This window comes from Nomascus leucogenys, chromosome 16 (genome assembly GCF_006542625.1).
Source record: "Nomascus leucogenys isolate Asia chromosome 16, Asia_NLE_v1, whole genome shotgun sequence".
Classification (NCBI taxonomy): Eukaryota; Metazoa; Chordata; class Mammalia; order Primates; family Hylobatidae; genus Nomascus; species Nomascus leucogenys.
The window spans coordinates 47443765-47464008 of record NC_044396.1 but is presented as its reverse complement, the minus strand read 5'-3'; the positions used below and the strand labels follow the sequence as shown (position 1 = coordinate 47464008).

The 20244-nt window shown below is 37.4% G+C and overlaps 1 protein-coding gene across 1 annotated transcript in view; it reads left to right on the top strand.

Moving 5' to 3' along the window:
- The window catches only part of TOX (thymocyte selection associated high mobility group box), a 310862-nt gene that overhangs the window by 103697 nt on the left and 186921 nt on the right, over positions 1-20244 (top strand). The window lies entirely within an intron of this gene.

Below are 20244 nucleotides of genomic sequence, written 5' to 3'. Positions count from 1 at the left end.
CTATTTTTGTAGCTGCTTATTATTCAGCTATATGTTTGAGAAATCTCTGTAATTTAATTTGGCATCCTCTTCTGCATGTCTGCACCTAGCAGTAGGGGCTCATGATATTAGCAGTGTCCCGTGCTGAATCGTATTTATTTTAAAATATCCTAATGCACTCATAACTCAGAAAGAAAGTGTTAATTGTTACCAGGGAACTGCCTGATTACAGACTGGCTGTCCCGTCCAGGGCCCTGCCATAATTAGTAACCACTGTTGACATTTAGATTTAAATTGAATTTCCTTCTAATTAAACCCAGAGGGGGTTGATCCTCTCAGATGTACAGGTTAATAAAATTAGTCAGAAACTGTTAAACAGTAAGCTGAATTCTCCAAGAGAGCTGTCCCAATGTATTGTTAAGAATTCTGTAATTAATATTAAAGGCATTCATTAAATTTGAATTGTCTTTTTCTGCTTTGAGTTGCATATGGTTTTGTAGCAGTTATTTCTTTAATTAGGCCTGTTTCCTTTGATAACTATAGTATTACTAATTTCTCTCATGTTTATAAATTTAGCATTATAAATACCATTCCCCCATTCCATTCTGCTATGCATAATTCACACCACCATTATTCTAGGAGTGCCCAATGAATAATAATAAATGCTAAAAATAAATACAGTAGTGGAATGACATTTTGGTACTCCAGATGACTCTTAACTGCTCTCTATTTATCACTGTCCTTGCAACAAAGATATTTAAGCTCTAAAGCAGGTCGTCAGCATTTTCCTCAGTATATTTTTCCATCCACTCTTCACAAGTTCTGATGTAACAGTAGCTTGGATTTGGATTGCTTTGTCTGCCGATAGGAAGCTTTCTAGTTCTAGCTACTTTGTAGATTCTGCATATCAAGATAGGCTTTGATTCCTCCTCCCTTCCAGGGACTTGGGGAAAATAAAAAAGCTCAACACTCAGTATGAAAACAGATGACAGGAAAAATTTAAATGATCAGTCATGAGAGATAAAGAGAATTTGGTAATTTTATGAGGAGGCGTCCAATGTGAACCCATTGATAGCATCTGGATTTAAAGGAACTTTTGTGAAGCACAACTTTAACTGCTGTTATCAGTGCTTTATTTCTGAACTCATTTATTAATTTCTTATGTACCCCACAGGGTAATAGCATATTGTCAACTTCACCATGGTACAAAAGTCTTGTTTTCAATATACTGATAATAGTTTTATATGTTAATTCTTAATAAATAGCACTCTTTAAAGATGCTGGATGATTACAGTGTCTTTTAAACTTTATTCATTTCTAAAACAATGACTATTTCCTCTCCCTGTCCCCCTTACCCCTTATGAAAATGTCTAGTCCACAGAACTAGTTACTTGGGATAATGGGTTTTAGAAGTAAATGCATACAGGATTTGGCAAGGTGCTTTATTTAATGTTATACTTACTCCTCAAAAGAGGGACATGATTATTCTGTAAAGTGCTTCTTAATTCTCTAACTAAAATAAACAGAAGGAAACAACATGACTTGATTTTTCTTGCTAAGTCTACTTAACTGAATTGAATTAAATAAACGTGTTTCTATCACAATTGAGTTCAGATGGGGAAATTTGGGGCAGAATATGCTTAGCCTGTGATTAATGATGCCTCATAGAAACCTATTTGATAGCCAGGCGCGCTGGCTTACACCTGTAATCCCAGCACTTTGGGAGGCCGAAGTGGGCGGATCACGAGGTCAGGAGTTCAAGACCTGCCTGGCCAAGGTGGTGAAACCCTGTCTCTACTAAAAATACAAAAATTAGCTGGGCATGGTGGCTCGTGGCTATAGTTCCAGCTACTCGAGGGGCTGAGGCAGGAGAATTGTTTGAACCTGGGAGGCGGAGGTTGTAGTGAGCTGAGATCGTACCACTGCACTCCAGCTTGGGCAACAGAGGGAGACTTCGTCTCAAAAAAAAAAAAAAGCCTATCTGATAGTTGGAACTTAAAGCCTACAGAGTTTTAAATTATCAAACGATAACTTTAAGATAATCTGAAGCCTCATGCTTTATGTTTTTATAGCTAGAATATGTTACATTACTGATGATAGCCTAGGTGTAGTAACATCCAGAATAAGATGTTGCTCAACAGTTGTATCAGACTCTGAAATCTAGGATGAAAGCAATGTCCAGGAACCGGGGGTCTCATATGCAGATAAACAAGAGCAGTTCTATGATAGTGTGGTCTCACCTAGTGGCCTGCTGGAAATCAAAGAATTGAGAAAACATTGCTCTGCCAATAGTTCTATGAAGGAATAGGTAAAAATGAGTGAATAGTTGTGAACACAACCAATGACAGCAATAGAATTGCTGGATAATTAAAAAGACTGTATATCATGGCATTAACCACCAGTTTGATTTATTTGTCACCAGTGTTTCCTGACTCAGTTTATTTTAGGGCTTTTTTTTTTTTTTTAACCTATGGGAACAAATGTGGGTGGGGAAAGAGTACGCTGTCTGGGAACAGGAGGTGTCTGCCAGCCAGCTGAGAAACCAGGGCTGTCATTTTAGTCTGTGTCTCACTTTCTTTCTTGGTAAAGTTGAAGGATGGTGAGTCCCCTTCTTATCTCACTGCAATTGTCACTTTTGAAGTCAAAGAGAAAGTAAGGTGTTTGTGAAAAGGTGATTTTCTAAAAAATGTGCCATTTTATTAATTAAAGATAAAATTGAGGATTAATGTGAACTTATTTCTTAGCTTTTATACCATTAGTTATAATTCCAGAAGCCCTTTCTAAAGACAAAACAATATCCTGATTCTGGCTTTAAGATTGAGTATTAATTATTTTCTTTTTTCAAGAAAAAAAATGTGATCTCATGTGAGGTGTGGGGGTTAGGCTTGAGATTTCTGCCAGCTGTGCACAAAGCATGGGGTCAGGTCAGGTTCTCTGTGGTCCCTCTCGTGGCGGGCTAAGTCTCAAGTCACATTTCCCAAACTCTCCGCTCCCTTGGGCCTCTCTGGTTCAGTTGCTCCCCAACACCCCCTCGTGGTATTCCCAGTGCACCTCAAACTTATTGCTGAAATGGCCATTTATTGAGTTCCTCCATCCTTTCTACAAACATGTCATCTGACTTTGGTTCTAAACTAATAATCAAAGGTCCTCCAATTGCCTTATCTCCAAATATCAGATTGGTGATTGGCTTAAATCACCATTAAATTCCTAATCCTTAGAGTGGGATTCCAGGTCATTTATGCATTTTTACTTATAGCCACATGAAAGAGACAAAAGGCCGGTCACATTTTTTTGAGAGGATACAAGGGTGACAGGGAGAAGGAGGATGCAAGGACTCCAGGGTGGTCTTGCCTGACCCAGAAATGATTTGAACATAAAAAGGTCGGGTCAGGCCATGGTGTAACTGAGCTTCTGTCCCCTTGAACTTGGGTGTCAAGCCTCGTCTTGACCTTTAATGAATTCCTCTCTGTAGTATTTCTGTCCCCATGATGTGGCATTGGGGTCGCACTTCGAATAATAGTTGTTTGCAAGAAAAAGCAGGCAGGAGAGACATTAAGACGTGTTGGGCATTACAGTGTACCAGGCAATAGGATAGGCACTTCTGCATCTAATCTCACCTCATCTTCCATTAAACTCAAAAGAAAGGTGGTTATTATTATTATTATCCTCAGTATTACTATTACTCCCATTTTACAAACTAGGAAACTAACAGGAAGAGAGGGGAGAGGTTAAACACCTTGATCAAAGTTACAGACAGTTAAGTGGCAGAGGTTACTTACCCTGCAGCCGAAGTTAACCTAATTTGAAAAAAAGATAGGAAGAACAAATATCAATATTACTAAAGAGATTGCTGGACACTTGAAAAAGCATTTGCTGAGTTTTGCAACCGAGACTGCCAAGTTCAGGAGGCTTAGGCCTCTCTCAAAAATCAAACATAGAAATGGAAATGCTTCTTTCTTCTTTCCAGAGTTTTTCGGTTAGACAGTGAGCCTGGCATGCTGGTTTCTGCAGGCTTTCCTGGGTAGGGCTGCATCTTGGAGGGCAGGGATTCTTCCACACAGAAAAGCTGCTCATTGTGCTTAGGAGATAGAGTAGAAATAAATAGGATTTTCCTCCAAGAGAAAGAGGTTTTGATGGATTGAAATCACATTGGTGGCAAACTAATCTTGGTCTCTTTGTTGCCTTGGCTTTTGTTAAACAATGTCTAGTTACTACCTGTATCTTTATGTGCTTTAGATAAATTATGTGTAATTGTCAATTCCGACATGTTCCATGAGCCAAATGAAAAGGAATCTAAAAATACAATATATCTGAAATTAACCTCATGGTTTTTCCGTGAGTTCTTTCTTTATCCAGGCAAACTTCTTTTCCCAGAGGTGCTGACTTTATTTCATTTCCCAAAGCAAGGATGGGAAACAGCCTTGCTTACTATCCCGACTGTTATGACTGTGATTCAGCTATGCAAATAGGCACACATACTGGGCAACCTGAGCTACATCAGAGAGGCTAATGGAGGTGACATACACAATGATACTTTGTCAAAAACCCTGCTGGTCTTTTAAATTAACTATGATTTGTTTTTAATAGGAGTTGTGTCTCTAGGAGAAATATATTTGTGTTCTCTTATTGCAGAAAAAGTGGATAATAGCACTTAACTCATTAGAAGGCATTGTCAAATTCATTATCCTAGTGATCCTCGTGATAACACCATGTGGTAGGTATTATTATCCCAGTTTTGTTGAAAAGGGATGTCAGGACTGAGACCCAGAAAGGTTAAATAGCTTTTATAATCTCATACAATGATCAGGTGATACATCTAGGGTCACAATCCTATCAAAACCCATTGCACTGGAGCAGAATCCAGCATGATTACGGCAGGCAGACAGGTAACTAAATAAGACCTTTGCCATTTTGCATTTCAATTTTCGTTGGCCTCGTCACTCTTAAAATCATATGCAATATTCTAATATGATCATGTCAGCACTCACACATAAATACTTCAGCTATCTCTCCTAATTTTTAAATTCTTTCATAATGGTTTTCCTAAAAATATGGTAATAATAGTCATAGTCATAATAATTGCTGATATGAACTACTTGTTAGGTAACTTAGAAAGCATTTTACTCACACTGTATCGTTTAATATTTGCAGTGATCTAAGATTAAGTATGCTTTGTATCCTCATTTTATTCATGAAAAAATCAGGGTTTCAGATTTTAAGTATCTGGCCCAATATTTAACATCTGGTTGTGGAAGAGCTAGGAACCTATAGTCGTGAATTCTACACTATTTGGTATCTTAGATATAAACTTTGAAGATCATCTTCAAGTCAAGAGATATAATTTTGATAGAAACTCTATAGTGCCCCAGTCTTTCAAACCAAACTAAAACTCCAAATTTAAATAAGACATTCTATTCTCCTTCCATGTTTATTTCAAAACTGGATTTCAGGTTACTTCCAGCTGGCCAGATTTCTTAATACATTTTTATTTACATATCTCTTGTTAGTTTCACATCTCCCTTTGCTGGTGCAATGCTGCAAATGAGATTAAATGGTAGCACAAAATGCAAAACTAGGAGTTACTAACTTTTTATTGGATTGCTTTGAGGTGGTGGGCTGAGCTTGTGGTGGAAAGAAAGGAAACAAAAAGAGAAGAGGTACCTCAGGCAGAAGTAAAGGGAAAAATAAAACATAGAATGTGGAAGAGAGAAACAGGGTGGAAAGGAAAGGATGGCTGGGCGTGGTGGCTCAAGCCTGTAATCTCAGCATTTTGAGAGTCATGGTGAGCTTATCACTTGAGGTCAGGAGTTCGAGACCAGCCTGGCCAACATGGTAAAACCCTGTCTCTACTAAAAATACAAAAGTTAGCCGGGTGTGGTGGCACACTTCTGTAGTCCCAGCTACTCGGGAGGCTGAGGCATGAAAAACGCTTGAACCCGGGAGGCGGAGGTTGCAGTGAGCCAAGATGGCACCACTGCATTCCAGCCTGGGTGATAGAGTGAGACTCTGTCAAAAAAAAAGAAAGAGAGAAAGAGAAAGAAAGGAGGGAAGGAAGGAAGGAAGGAAGGAAGGAAGGAAGGAAGGAAGGAAGGAAGGAAGGAAGGAAGGGAAAAAGGAAAGAAGGAAAGAGAGGAGACTGAAGGGCCAAGGAGGGCATATAATGGAAGATGAGAGCTGTGCCCCTGGGAGGTTTGTACTCATCAAGAAAGAAAGGAGAAAAGGGGGAAGAGAAGAAAAAAAAATGAATAAAGGAGAGAGGAAGGAATAAAGGAAAAATAGTAGAAAGGAAAGAAGGAGAAGGGAGAGAAGAAAGTAGGATGGAAAAAGAAAGGGAGGGAGGAAGAGAGGGAAGGAAACAGGAAAGGAAGAAAGGAAGGAAAAAGGGAAAGAGGGAGGGAAAGAAGGAATGAGGGGACAGAGAAAGCACTTGATGGATGGAGGGAATTTAAACCAAAAGAAAGAACTGCAGTGTCATGTCTATTGAAATCTTCCTGGTCCCATAGCTCCCTGCCTTCAGGCTCCCTATCGAAAGAAGTGTTTATAGCTTTAAATCAAGAGTAACTGCTGATTTGTAATGTGCCCAATTCTGCTAAGAAATTAACTTACTGGTGGCCATCTCTGAGGTTATCTTTATAGCCTGACAGGAAGATTTGCCAGTGGGTTTTCTGATGGAAAATGCCACAGACGGCCACCATGAGAAATGCGGCAGCCATTGAGGAGGACGCAACATTGGGACTTCTCTGGGAAAGGTGTCACCCCCATTGAACCCTGCAGGATGTATGACTGGTCATTACGTCTCATGTGATTTCCAGACCAGTGACTCATGGGGGGAGGTGAGCTTCTGTGCGGAAAGACCCGCTCTCAGGTGATGGCTTAGCAGTCTCTGTGTGGCCTGCCATGTGGACCTCCAGCCCTTTCCAGGCTTGGAGAAGGCCTGGCAGACAGCAGCAAGTGAGCAGCCCAGCAGCCCCTCCCACAGGGCTTGGTTTGAATGAGCATAGATTACTTCCCCTTCATTGAAAGGTAAGTATATACAATGGAACTCCCACTGTTTCTTATTCTTTATCCATTAATAATCTTGTCATACAAGCAGTGATTTAAAGCTGTACAATTTCTTCAAGATATTTTATTCTAGTACTAAATTAGCCTCAAAATGTGGATAATTAAGATAACTTGTAAACCTGGATATAGCTTAGTCCTCTCATCCAAGCGAACACACAGATCATTTGGCCAGTCTTTTACCAACTGACCTGAGGGAAATGGCAATCATTCCAAGAAAAACTGTTTTCATTTGATGAAAGAAACTGATGAGTAGAAGAAAATAATTTTAATCTACAAAAATGAAAAGAATGTGTAGCATACTTCATTTTGAATGTCAAAACTATCATGACGTCAAATTTAAATGTAACAGAGGTGAAACAGGTCAAAGATATGTACATGGAAAAATATTCATGCTAAATTTGAAAGTAACTAAGGTCTTCTCAAGAAAGAAATCTATTCCTCAATCAGGTTATCAGTGCCATTGTTGGTTACCTTCTGGCTCTTAGACAAACTTCCCCAAAGTTGACTGTCCCATGTTGATGGAAGATGTAATAATTAATATCACGTGTGTAGTTTAATATCTCTAGAGAATATTTAAATAACACCAGCATATGATATAATTTCATGGACAGAATCATTCATAATATTTACCTAAAAGGGCCAAACACTACTTTTATTTATTTACCTATGTATTTTTTTATATTCTCCCCAACATTACTCCAGAAAGGATTGGAAAAGGCTCCACTGTTTATTCAACAATAGATTTCCTTCTTACTGAAATTGTGATTTGGTAGTAAACAAGTTACTCAGGTACCATTATTCAAAATGTCTTCATTGATTTCCATCCTGAGCTGAATGTTGTGGATCCCTTCATATTTTTTTCTGAAAATAGGCCTTTGATTTACGGTTAGATATACTGTTCTTAAACTCCAGTAACTAGTGAAAGTTACACACATCGCCTTCCCCTGGACACTTCATAGTCCACAAACTGCTGCTTAGCAGTGCCATTTCTCATTTTTTACCTGCCAATTTTAGACATATTCCCAGAAAGTTAATTTTTCCAGAAAGAAGAATTTCATTAAACTATGTCAAATGACATGGAGTATAGTAAAAAGAAAGTTTGCATAACTGAAGAAAAAAAAAAAGATGACAGCCCCATATTTCCCAGCAGAGCTGCGGTGATACCGACAGCTCTGAGAGCTGTGGAGAAGTAATAGCTTGTTTTGTGGGCACTGGGAAAAGGAAAAAGTCCTGGAAATACACTATTGTTAGGCACAGATGATATGCTAAGGAACTTCTAGCTTCTCTTAATCTTTGCAGACAAGGATTTTGTTGCCCAATTTCAACAGGATTCAATCCATCAACAAGTGTGTACGAAGTGTATGCCTCTGTTCAGCATTATTCTTTATGGAAGTTAAGAAAAGAAGGACATCTTTCCATTCTAGAGTTAGGATGCTTCTGAGAGGAACTGGAACTTGAACATTAGAAGAGACCTACATCAAAATGGGCTTAACTTTTCTCCAGAAGTCATTTTTTGGTCTGGATGTCTGTGCACAAAAAGATCCCATTTATTTGCTAAATGTTGGTTAAATGGTTGCAATTGGCACTTTAATGTTAGTACCTCAAGAAGCAAAGGCCAGTGGTGTATCTAAGGCCAAAGTTAGATATTATCTTTAAAGAAGGTTGCTGGTATTGCTGTCAGTATTACTAATATTTAATAAAAGTTCCTAGAGGATTAGATATATATTAGGTCCTTTGTGAGAAACATAAAGACTAGAAAAGACTGCACTTCTGTCCTTGATAAAATTGCGATCCAGTAGTCCTTGACCGTCGTGGTAGAATTACAGGATTGAAACAGATCAGAAACATATAAACATGTACCTAATCACAACTTTCTCTTCTCCTACCTCTCCTCCTCCTCCTCTTCCTTCCCCAGTGAAAACATCCATCACAATAGCACAGCAGCTACTTTTCCAAGCGAGAAAATAAGCCTATCAAGGCATAGCATTACTGTAAAAGCCAGTGGCAGAACCCAATGCGTTAGTGAAACAGCATCCCAGTTTTTCTGAAGCTGTTTTTCTTTTGTTCTTTGTTAAGAACCTCACAGTGTATCTTCCTGTGTATGTGTGCGAAGACCACAAGCTTAGGAGTTATATGTAAAACATCTTCTCTTACTAAATAAAAGCACAGACACAATGAATCTAAAACATAAATGTTCAGAGAATATTTGTTTTCTGACAAGTGAAAGTGAAGTACATTGCGTCTCTTATTTGAACATTAGAAGATCTGGCATCTACATAAAACCTATCCTTAAGCAAGAGCATTTGGCAGGGAGTGCTGTACATGATCCTGTGTGCGCATCTGGGAAACTGAGGCATGGACAGCAGCCAAGGGCCGTGCGTAAAATGATCTGACAAGTACAGACCCTGGAGCATACTGCTCTACTAATAAAAAGATTTGAGAAAGATAATGCATCAGAACTGCTAAACTAATGGCTTTAAATCCAGCCAGGACAGCAGTTCTCTTTCAGCTTCAGCCAAGGGGCTGGTGGATACCAGGAGACTAGGCTTTCAGCTTCACTGCAGTAGAGTGGAGAAAAATAAAAGACACTGTGTTTCAGTTCCAAGAAGGTTGTCAATGAGCAAATCTATCATTCTAGAAACCAACTTGATTAGCAGGTCTTTCCTTATTGTTTCATGCTCATTAAAAAGAAATAAAGTTAAATTTTTGGTGATTAATGGTTGTACATGTAGTGAATTTTCCTAGAAAACTATGTTGTTAAATTTTATGGTGATAACTCTTACTCTTTAAAATTGTTAATGTGGTACTATTTTAACAAATGTAACAATGTGATAAGTAAAATCCCTCTTTATGTATATAGAATCCCATTTGTCAGCAGTTACTAATTTAGAGAAAGCAAACAGACCTCCCTTTTAGATCTATTTAGTATTTAGTGTATTTTAACAAATGATACTTAAGTTGTAATACTTGCTGTAATCATATTCAAAAACCGCTTACAATAATGATATTTTCAAGGCCAGGCGCAGTGGCTCACCCCTGTAATCCCAGCACTTTGGGAGGCCGAGGCGGGTGGATCACAAGGTCGGGAGATGAAGACCATCCTGGCTAACACGGTGAAACCCCGTCTCTACTAAAAATACAAAAAATTAGCCAGGCATGGTGGCGGGCGCCTGTAGTCCCAGCTACTCGGGAGGCTGAGGCAGGAGAATGGCGTGAGCCCAGGAGGCGGAGCTTGCAGTGAGCCAAGATCGTGCCACTGCACTCTAGCCTGGGCAACAGAGCGAGACTCCGTCTCAAAAAAAAAAAAAAAAAAAGATATTTTCAAGTTTAAATTACATAAAATAAATTTCTGAATATATTTACATGCTAGCATTATTTGCAAAAATGAAATAAAAATATAATCACACATATTCCAGATATAGGCTACTACTGAGTTGGATTGATTCCAGTGCTGGCATATGCGAACGAGCATTGTTATTTACTAGGGCCACCAAAAAGTATTATGTTTTATTATAGTAACAATGATAAAAAATGACCCAAGATTAATAATAGTTACTATTTACTGTATTGTTTAGTGTAGATGTCTAAGCACTGTATTAGGTAGTTATGTTGTCTCATTTAGTCTTTAAAGCTGCCCCTGTGTGATAGATTTTTCATCCATTTTTCAGATATGTTACCTGACTCTCAGAGGTTAAATAATTGGCTGAAATTTTTCTGGTTAATAAGTGGTGGAAGCTGGAATCCTACACAAAGGCTGTGTTCTTTGTAGTCTTAATTTAAATCGAATAGAACCTTTTTTCAGTAGACTATAGATCCTTCATTATTATAATGCATGCAATCATTAATGTGTACTTTACTAAATGTAAACTTTGTGTGTGGATTAGTGCCATATGTTAGTCCTTAGAATGATGGCTAAAAGCTAACCAACCACAAAAATTGAGATAGTGTGTTGTGGGTATTACTAAAAGTCACCTCAGTAGGGGAAAAGATAAAGCTATAGAAAATTGCTACTGACTGGAGTCAAACTACACTAGTTGCTTACAATTGATTGTGTGTTGTTCAACCACAAAGATAAATTAGAACATGGAATACTGCAATAGAAAAGTGGTTTAGATGTCACAGAGACCGTATGACTATTTTTATCTCTCAACTGTATAAACCATAGCTTACAGTGGCTGAAATGACGTTGAACTGTTTTTCTCTTTGATGATTTACAGCCTGTATAGTGCATTTGTAAGAGCAGATGTCACATTTTATGTATTTGAAAGTGTCAACTCCACTGACTTATGTCTGAAGATTCTGTTCTTGAATCAATAGAATGTAGTGATTTCCATTTATTAAAAGTGATTTCCCCAACATCATAAAAAACACATAGTGAATACTGGTCATTATAATGCTGCAGTTAAACTCTTACTTTTTGGTCTTGTATTTTACATACATCATACTGTTGATCATTATTTTGTGAAATCTGACTTGAACAAATAGGGAAGCTTCTAGTGAGCTGACCATATTTGTGCTTAAACAAATGAAAAAATATTTGCATTTCATCCCAGGCATAGCTGTCCAAAGTCTAAGATGGATTGAGCAAAGGAAAATACATCAAGGTTATCATAATAAAAAATTATTCCCAGAAAGTCCACATATACTTTATTCATCCCATATTTCAAATTGATTTTCATTTTACCATTTAGGGTGCAGTTACTGGTAGTCCCATCTTTTAAAAAGTCAAATTTGCATTTAAATAGAAACTGTTTCAATCATTTAACATCTGAAATCCGAACATTTTATCCATTCCTTTCCCCCGCTGTCTTTCACTGTTGAAAAAAAGTCTTGTGTTGTACTTTTCCACAATCCTCATGAATCCTGAACTTCCATAAAAACTGTAGCGCCCCTCTTCCTTATGTCACTCATTAAAATCCCATTGCTAATAGATCTCTGGGAATAGGCCAGGATCAGGTGAGAATGGAGGATGCAGCATATAATAAACTGTAACAGCTGACAAGTCATAGTAACACAATATTTTCTTGAATCGGACCTGAAAAAAAAAACATTTCAATGAATATAACTCATAAATAAGTAACTAAATAGAAAAAAGGCATTGAAAATAATACCGTGCAAGTTGTTCTGCTTAAAAAATAATGAAATGCTTTTTATTACCCAGTAACGAACAGTATAACAAGTTTCATGAAAAAGGGTCAATGTGTAAAAATATTTTGAAGTTTGGTCTGACTTTTGTTTATTTTAAATGAATCAAAGCCTTTTACTTTTAGAAGATGAAACCAAAGATCAGTTTTATCAAAATGAAATTGGCTCAGAGGCCTCAAGTTAAAAATATAAAAACATATTGAAACACAAGTTTCAATGTAACACAGGCTTCAATGTAAAGAAATGGAATTCCCTTCATCAGCATTTATAAACATCTATATACCCCTTGTCTTTCACCTGAGGCACCATTTCCAACAATTTAAGAACATCAAGAAATGGCTCTAGTTGACTTGAACTGTAGTGCATTCATTCTGTAACTAAACTGCTTTAACGTTAATGACTAATTTATTCCCTATCAGAAATATTATTTGGTATTTGTCTTATTGACCATTTATGCCTTTTACTTGTAAAATAAAAGAAAAATCATTATAACTATTTACTATTTTTTACCTGGTGACATATACATGCTAAATGGTTAGAAGGTCTTTTACAATGTTGTTCATTTTACATGCCTGCTTTTTTTTGTTGTTGTTTGTTTGTTTGTTTTTTGAGACGGAGTCTCGCTCTGTTGCCCAGGCTGGAGTGCAGTGGCGCGATCTCGGCTCACTGCAAGCTCCACCTCCCGGGTTCATGCCATTCTCCTGCCTCAGCCTCCCGAGTAGCTGGGACTACAGGCGCCCGCCACTGCGCCTGGCTAATTTTTTGTATTTTTAGTAGAGATGGGGTTTCACCGTGTTAGCCAGGATGGTCTCAATCTCCTGACCTAGTGATCTGCCCGCCTAAGCCTCCCAAAGTGCTGGGATTACAGGCGTGAGCCACCACGCGTGGCCCTATGTCCGCATTTTTTTTAAAAAAAGTATTTCCGGCCAGGCGCTGTGGCTCACGCCTGTAATCCCAGCACTTTGGGAGGCTGAGGTGGGCAGATCACCCTAGGTCAGGAGTTTGAAACCAGCCTTACCAACATGGTGAAACCCCGTCTCTACTGAAAGTACAAAATTAGCCAGCATGGTGGCAGGCGCCTGTAATCCCAGCTACTGGGGAGGCTGAGAGCAGGAGAATTACTTGAACTTGGGAGGCGGAGGCTGCAGTGAGCCAAGATCGCACCGTTGCACTCCAGTCTGGGCAACAAGAGTGAAACTCCGTCTCGAAAAAAAAAAAAAAAGTATTTCTGTATTTTAAATTGTGCCATTGTCTCCTTGACAATAGAGAGATAATTTTATTGATAAAGGGAAAGATGTCACAGCCCAATTATTTATAAGGCATTTCTCCTATGACTATTTTATTACTTTTTTTTTCTGATCTCTTTTGATTTGTTTTTTTCTTTGTTTTGCAACTTACAGTGCAACTATCATTTTGTCATCTGATTGACCTTATAGTTATTTCCTACTTCTTGAATATGATAAAAATTTCAAAAAGAGCAGACCACAGTTACCCAAAATAATAGTATTTTAAAAATCTTTTTGCGTTTTGTTCCACGAAGGCATCCTTAACTCTACAGGTCCTTACCTTCTTTATCTTCAAACTCAGGATGGTTTTTAAAACTCACAGTTGCAACTTGCTAGCATCCCTGTGTGCTCACATAACTGAGTAAGACACAAAATACCATGTACTCAATTATCCTGAGTCTTGTCAATTCACGTCCCCTCAAAACTGATGACTGATTGCTGTGAGTTGCTAGAATCGCTTTTCCCATCATAAGATGTTTGCCTGTTTCTGAGTGGAGTTTTTAGGGTGGGAGTGAGAGGTATGTGTTAGGCAGAAGTAAGGGAGATTGAACCACAAATACTGAACGCCACATAAGTCAGCAAAATTATTGGGAGAAAATTAGAAGAGGACAGATGACAACAATTGTGAGGTGGCTATTGTCACCTCTTTGATATATCAGCATCATAATCTATATCTGAAAAACCATAACCTTGATTATCTGTCTAAACCCAGCTAACCTGAGAAAAGTTCTTCCTGCCACATTGGCAGTGAGTAAATGGAGATAAAGAGTAATGTTAGTTCTTGCAGGTATTTAGCAGACTTACTTCTGCTTGAGAGACTATTATAGAGATTTCTACTGTGCAAAGACTACTATAATTACCAATTGGTCTAAGCTTGCTATCATAATTCTTTTATGAGTCGATATTATTTCTAGTTGGAGACACTAGATAGGATAGTAGGAAGATAGTAAATCAGAGAGAGACACAATTGAGATAAGAAAGCACCTTTAAATTTCGTAACTGAATTGCCTGGCTTAAATTTAATTTCTTGAACTGTTTCTTTATTTTCTTTAATGTCCTGGATTTTTATTATGAGAGTCATGATATGTGACAGAAGATTCATTTGCAGTGGGGTTTGATCTCTTTAATGTGTATGTGTGTATATTTTTGATCACTGATATAGTATTGCTGTAGAAATAGCAAACATTACAGAAGTTTTCAATTCTCAATTTTTCTTTATGACTGTACTAAAACATTCATGGCAGCACTGACCTGGAGCAAGTTACCTAATGAGTAACAATAATACTAAGTGATTTGAGTGAAGTTAATTATACATACTGGTAGTGAAATTGAAAGATTTTCAAGCCAAACTGAGCCTGAATAAACAAGACAATTATACTATTCAGTTGATTTCAAAGATGTGTATAATGAAAATTTGGGGGTCAATTATAAATCCATCAGCTAGGACAATAACTAATTGCATTTTTCTATAGCAGCCAGCTCATTTTTTTTCCAATGAACCTTAAATAATATTCATCTAGCCTCTAGCACCTCTTTTATATATGCTGGGTATTCCCATAGTGTCTTCACTATAATTACTTTATTACTTTTAGAGTGTATAACCATAGCCACAATTTTCCTTTCTTATCACTTTCTCTTCAATATCACTTCTCCCTTGCTGCCAATCAATTTGATTTAGCTTTATTTTATAATCCCCTCAGCTATTATCTGTAAGAACTGAATATACACATCCATTCTTTTCATTTCCTCCAAAGGATGTCCTCCTCTTTTATCCTATACATAGTAGATTTCTTTAGATCAAATTCTACCCCTAAAAAGACGTGATGTATTTTAAAAGGGTACCTAATTATATTTTTTAAAATAATGCATATTACTACTAGTATTTTGACTAAATATCCAGTGTCCTAATTTATCTTGGTCCTCCCGTCTTGATTTCTATGCTTGCAGAATTCCAGTGAAAAATAATTTTATATTATTTAAAGTTTTAGATCTGAATTTAAAAACCAAAACCAGCCCCTCTTGTGTCTACTATGTAAATTCCTATGTGGATCATACAAAATATCTTAGCTATCTCTTCTTCCACTCATGATGTGATAGAAACTCATTCAAGTTAATAAACCTAATTTTCTCTAGAAATTCCCCAGAGTCTCATTGTGAATCTGACTTGATCGCTCCCCATACCTCTTCCTAAAAAATAGAGATCGCCGTGCCACTCTGTCCAAAGCACCCTTTGCCTCCAGTGGTTTGCTCTGCCTGTCTTTGTCACACATAGAGTTCTGCTGTAGCAACTCATGAAAGGATCTGTCTTCTTTACCAGCATCCTACCTCAAAGTGATCAAACCTCTATGCGTTTAATTCATATTTCATATTTCATATCAAAATACGCCTTCAGTAGTCACTGACCCCTGCAGTTCCATACCTCCCACCTCGTTTCAGGGCCTACAGTGTTTCTACAATAGTCTTGACAACCCTTTCAACCCTTGTTTTCAGTTTTCAGAAACTTTGTTGACTTCTTAGTTTCCTTTTTTTTCTCCTTTGACTTACTATACCATGCAGGGATTTAATGTCCTTTTTCAGGTCATAGTGCTTTAATTTATTGTTTTTTTCCTGAAATTATTTACTGAAATTCTAAAGATCACAGGTTTCAGCTTTCATTTGTTTTTGTATTTCTTTCATCAGGTTCCTTTTTAATGAACTGACCATTTGTATTGTCTTTAAGTCAATTATTTCTCCATCATATCTATAATCTCAAAAGCACAAATATTTTGTTTCTTCCTTTGCGCTAGTCTGGCTACTAAGGAGAAGTGCAAAAAACTATAATCAAAAAACAATTTGCATTTAGTTTCTTTTCAGTTATTGGGACTTTCAGTTACTTTTGGAAACTCATTTCACTAAAACAAATGTTTTAATTTTAAAGTAAACATTTTGGTTATAAACGTGATGCCAAAGAAAACGTTTGGTAATTTTAGGAAGTAACAGATTGAACCGAATAAATAAAATGAATTAGTAACTGGTGATTTTGGAGTGTGTTCTCTTGGAAAAATTCAGAGAGTTTAGGAAACTCAATGTTTTGCACTCATACCTATCCTATTGTTTGAGATTAAGTTCAGCCTTTGGACTTTCATACTCAAACTAGGAAGACTATCTGACTCAATTATTCAGTTAGCAGAATCTTTGTAGGCAGTGAATATTTATCTTATGTTTCTAATTGTTTGTGGACCAGATACACCTTCTAGGCTGCTCCTGATTAAGAAAACATTTTCCAAACCTTACCATATATATATAAATTTATTATATATATAAAATATACTATTATATAAATTTATTATATATAATATACTATTATATAAATTTATTTAATATATATAATATATATATTTAATTTATATAATAAATAAATTTATTGTATATAAATTTATATTTTATATATATATATATATATGTATATACTTTTGACATGGAGTCTGGTTCTATCACCTAGGCTGGAGTGCAGTGGCGTAATCTTGGCTCACTGCAGCCTCCGCCTCCCGGGTTCAGGCGATTTTCCTGCCTCAGCCTCCAGAGTAGCTAGGATCACAGGTGCATGCCACCACACCTGGCTAATTTTCATATTTTTAGTAGAGACGGGGTTTCACCATGTTGGCCAGGGTGGTCTCGAACTCCTGAGCTCAAGTGATCCACCCACCTCAGCCTCCCAAAGTGCTGGGATTACAGGCGTGAGCCACCACACCAGGCTGCCATATTTTTTTTGAATTAAGGCTAATCTTCTTTCTCATATTAAATATGCGTATACTCACCACTGGTTATCTGACATTAACATGAGAAAAATATTACATCTGATATGCAAGTCTGAGCATTTATGTAGTTATTAATGGGTTAAAAAAGCAGTTTCCAGGCCGAGGTGGGCGGATCACGAGGTCAGGAGATCGAGACCATCCTGGCTAACACGGTGAAAACCCTTCTCTACTAAAAATACAAAAAAATAGCCGGGCATGGTGGCGGGCGCCTGTAGTCCCAGCTACTCAGGAGGCTAAGGCAGGAGAATGGCGTGAACCCGGGAGGTGGAGCTTGCAGTGAGCCAAGATCGCGCCACTGCACTCCAGCCTGGGTGACAGAGCGAGACTCCATCTCAAAAAAACAAAACAAAACAAAACAAAAAAACAAAAACAAAAAGCAGTTTCCAAATTTATAATCCTACTATAAATAATATATAAATTTAAATGTATTCTTTATGGAGGAGCAAAAGTAAGTTATTAAGAGAATATTGGTTTGATTATCCATTGGCTGTGACTCTGAATCTTTATTTAAGATATGCTCCATGCCCAGCAAGATTTTGTCAAATAGTGATCTGCAAACACAGTACATGAATGGGACAAAGGAATAACTAACTTAGTGACACTGACCACCCACGCGCACTCGGCAGGCTGATGAATACAGTTGCACTTGCACAGGGTGGGAATCTATGACTCTGAAGCCTTGAGGCATAGGGAAAGGTTTCAGAAGCCAAAGATTCATCAGAGTCATAGGGCCACAGAACCAAAATGTGCAGTTCCTAGACACAAGTGCATGTAAATAGTTTCAAAGTTTGTTCAACTGAACTACTGGCCTAAGTCTTCATCCACTGGTCTCCAGTCTTGCTTTCCTCTTGCTTATTTCTGCTGAATTGCTCACATCTTCACGATAACTTTCACAGTAAGGCCCCACCTGTTCTAGCTGTCATCAAATCTATTTGTGAATACTCACCTTTCCTCATAGACTGCTGCAGCTTTCAGATGTCTACCTGAGAGTATCTGGAGGAAAACGCAGTGTCTCCCTTAGGTGTGTTTTGTGTTGGAGATAGCCTTACCTTGGTATTTTTTGTTAAGATCTCTTTCAGAGTGTGCTATCAGAAAGGTTAGTGAGTCTGGTTCTGGTTACTAGTTTGAACATGTGAGTGTCATACAGTAGTGCATTTCTAAAAATACTTAGGTAGGAAATCAACCACAACAGCTATGCGAGTCTGAAACAAACCTCTAGAGGAAGGTCTCCAACAGAGGAGGCTGAAATGGGGACTGTCTTGGCAATCATTGCATAACTGGCTACACCCCTAACTAATTCCAGAAAACCCAATGACATCATTGATGGAAACTCAAGGATCATGGTCTTTTCAAAGGACATCGGTGTGACTATTGCATTGTTGCTGTTTTAATTAAATGAAGAATAGTTTTCTAATGGGCATAAATGTGGCTAGAAATTGCCTATAAAAATGTATTTGTCTATAAATATTTTTCGTAACATTTTTCTCTAAGTAGGGCTCACTGATATAACTTAGTACAAAAAGTACCAAAACTATCAAAACAACATAAAGGTACAGGAAAAGGTATTGTCTCATTAAGGGACACAAAGAAAAAGATAAAGTTATAGGAAAGGGGCACTGGCCTCGTTTACTTTTTCATTCATTATTAAATTACTTGGTTACTTATTTGCTTGCCTCATTAGAACCAGCCTTTTTCCAGAAAGGACTTAAAAGAAAGGCAAGTGATTGTAATCTAATCTGTGTGCAGGATTGGAACCTCAATGATTCTGAGATAGGGGTTTGATGCTTCTCTGAAATGAGACTTTAGGAAGAGAAGACCCTTAAAATTGGACTTAGAAATTATATCTGGACCCAGCCATATCTGCCCTAGTCACTTCATGATCTCAGTCTCTGCTTTGCTTCCTAGTGTGGGGAAAACATTGTGAAGTCTTCCTTGTGAAGACTAATTAAACAATACATGTATAGAAAATTTGAACTCTGAAATAGGTTTTATACATGCAAAGCATTTTCAGGGAAGAGTGTATTTCTTCACATTCTCCAGGACTAAAAGGAGAGTGGAAATATGCTTGTCAGAAAGAGTAAAACTGCTATAAAAATTACAACGTTCAAACTGGACGACGAATAGATTTCCATATTTATTGAGTAAGGGGAGAGCAGGCCTGGAAACGGAGGGAATACCAACTAGATGAAATGTGGCATCTGGGACAAGTAAATTAAAATGATTCCCAGTCCCAGGAAAAACCCACTAAAAACAACTGCTTTTTACTCTATCTCATTACTGAGTGAGTCAGCTCGGTTTTGAAATGGCACAAAGTAATCGAAATGACATTTTACCTGTTGGTAAGGATTCATTCAAGCAAGTACATCAGTCACTGAGGTACAAAATGCTAAAGTATATTTTTCATGATGGAAAAGATGACCAGCATATGAAGGGATGGATCTGATTTCTCTCCCCCAATTCATGTTTTTATAACACAAAATAAACACATTTATTTTTCCATTTTGGAGGTAATCACTTTTGTGTGTATTTCTCACTTTATTGTTCAAATCATGCTTTTTCAGTTGTCTGTGTCATCCAGAGGGGTAGAGAGATCTTGATAAACAGTGCCTGTGTGCTCCATGCATTAGCTCAATTTGATATAAATAATAAGTAACATTCATGGTGACATGAAAATGAAACAAGATGATTGTCATTTTGCAATCTCTATTTTGCTTTTTAGGGCATTGTAGTTCGTTGAGTGTTTGCAGTTTGCTCTCTTAAGAATAAAATCAAAAGAAATTTGGGATTCATAAGCAGAAATTCAGAAAACGGTTTTGTCTTTGGGAAACTGAAATAGAAATTTCATCTTTGGGAAGTAAAGGAGCTACTTGTTGGTATTTAGCTTATGAAATACAAAACAAAAAACCAAATCACATTAGGGGCTAAATTGGGATTTGTAATAAATGCTATACTCTGAGACCTTTATCTCCATTATA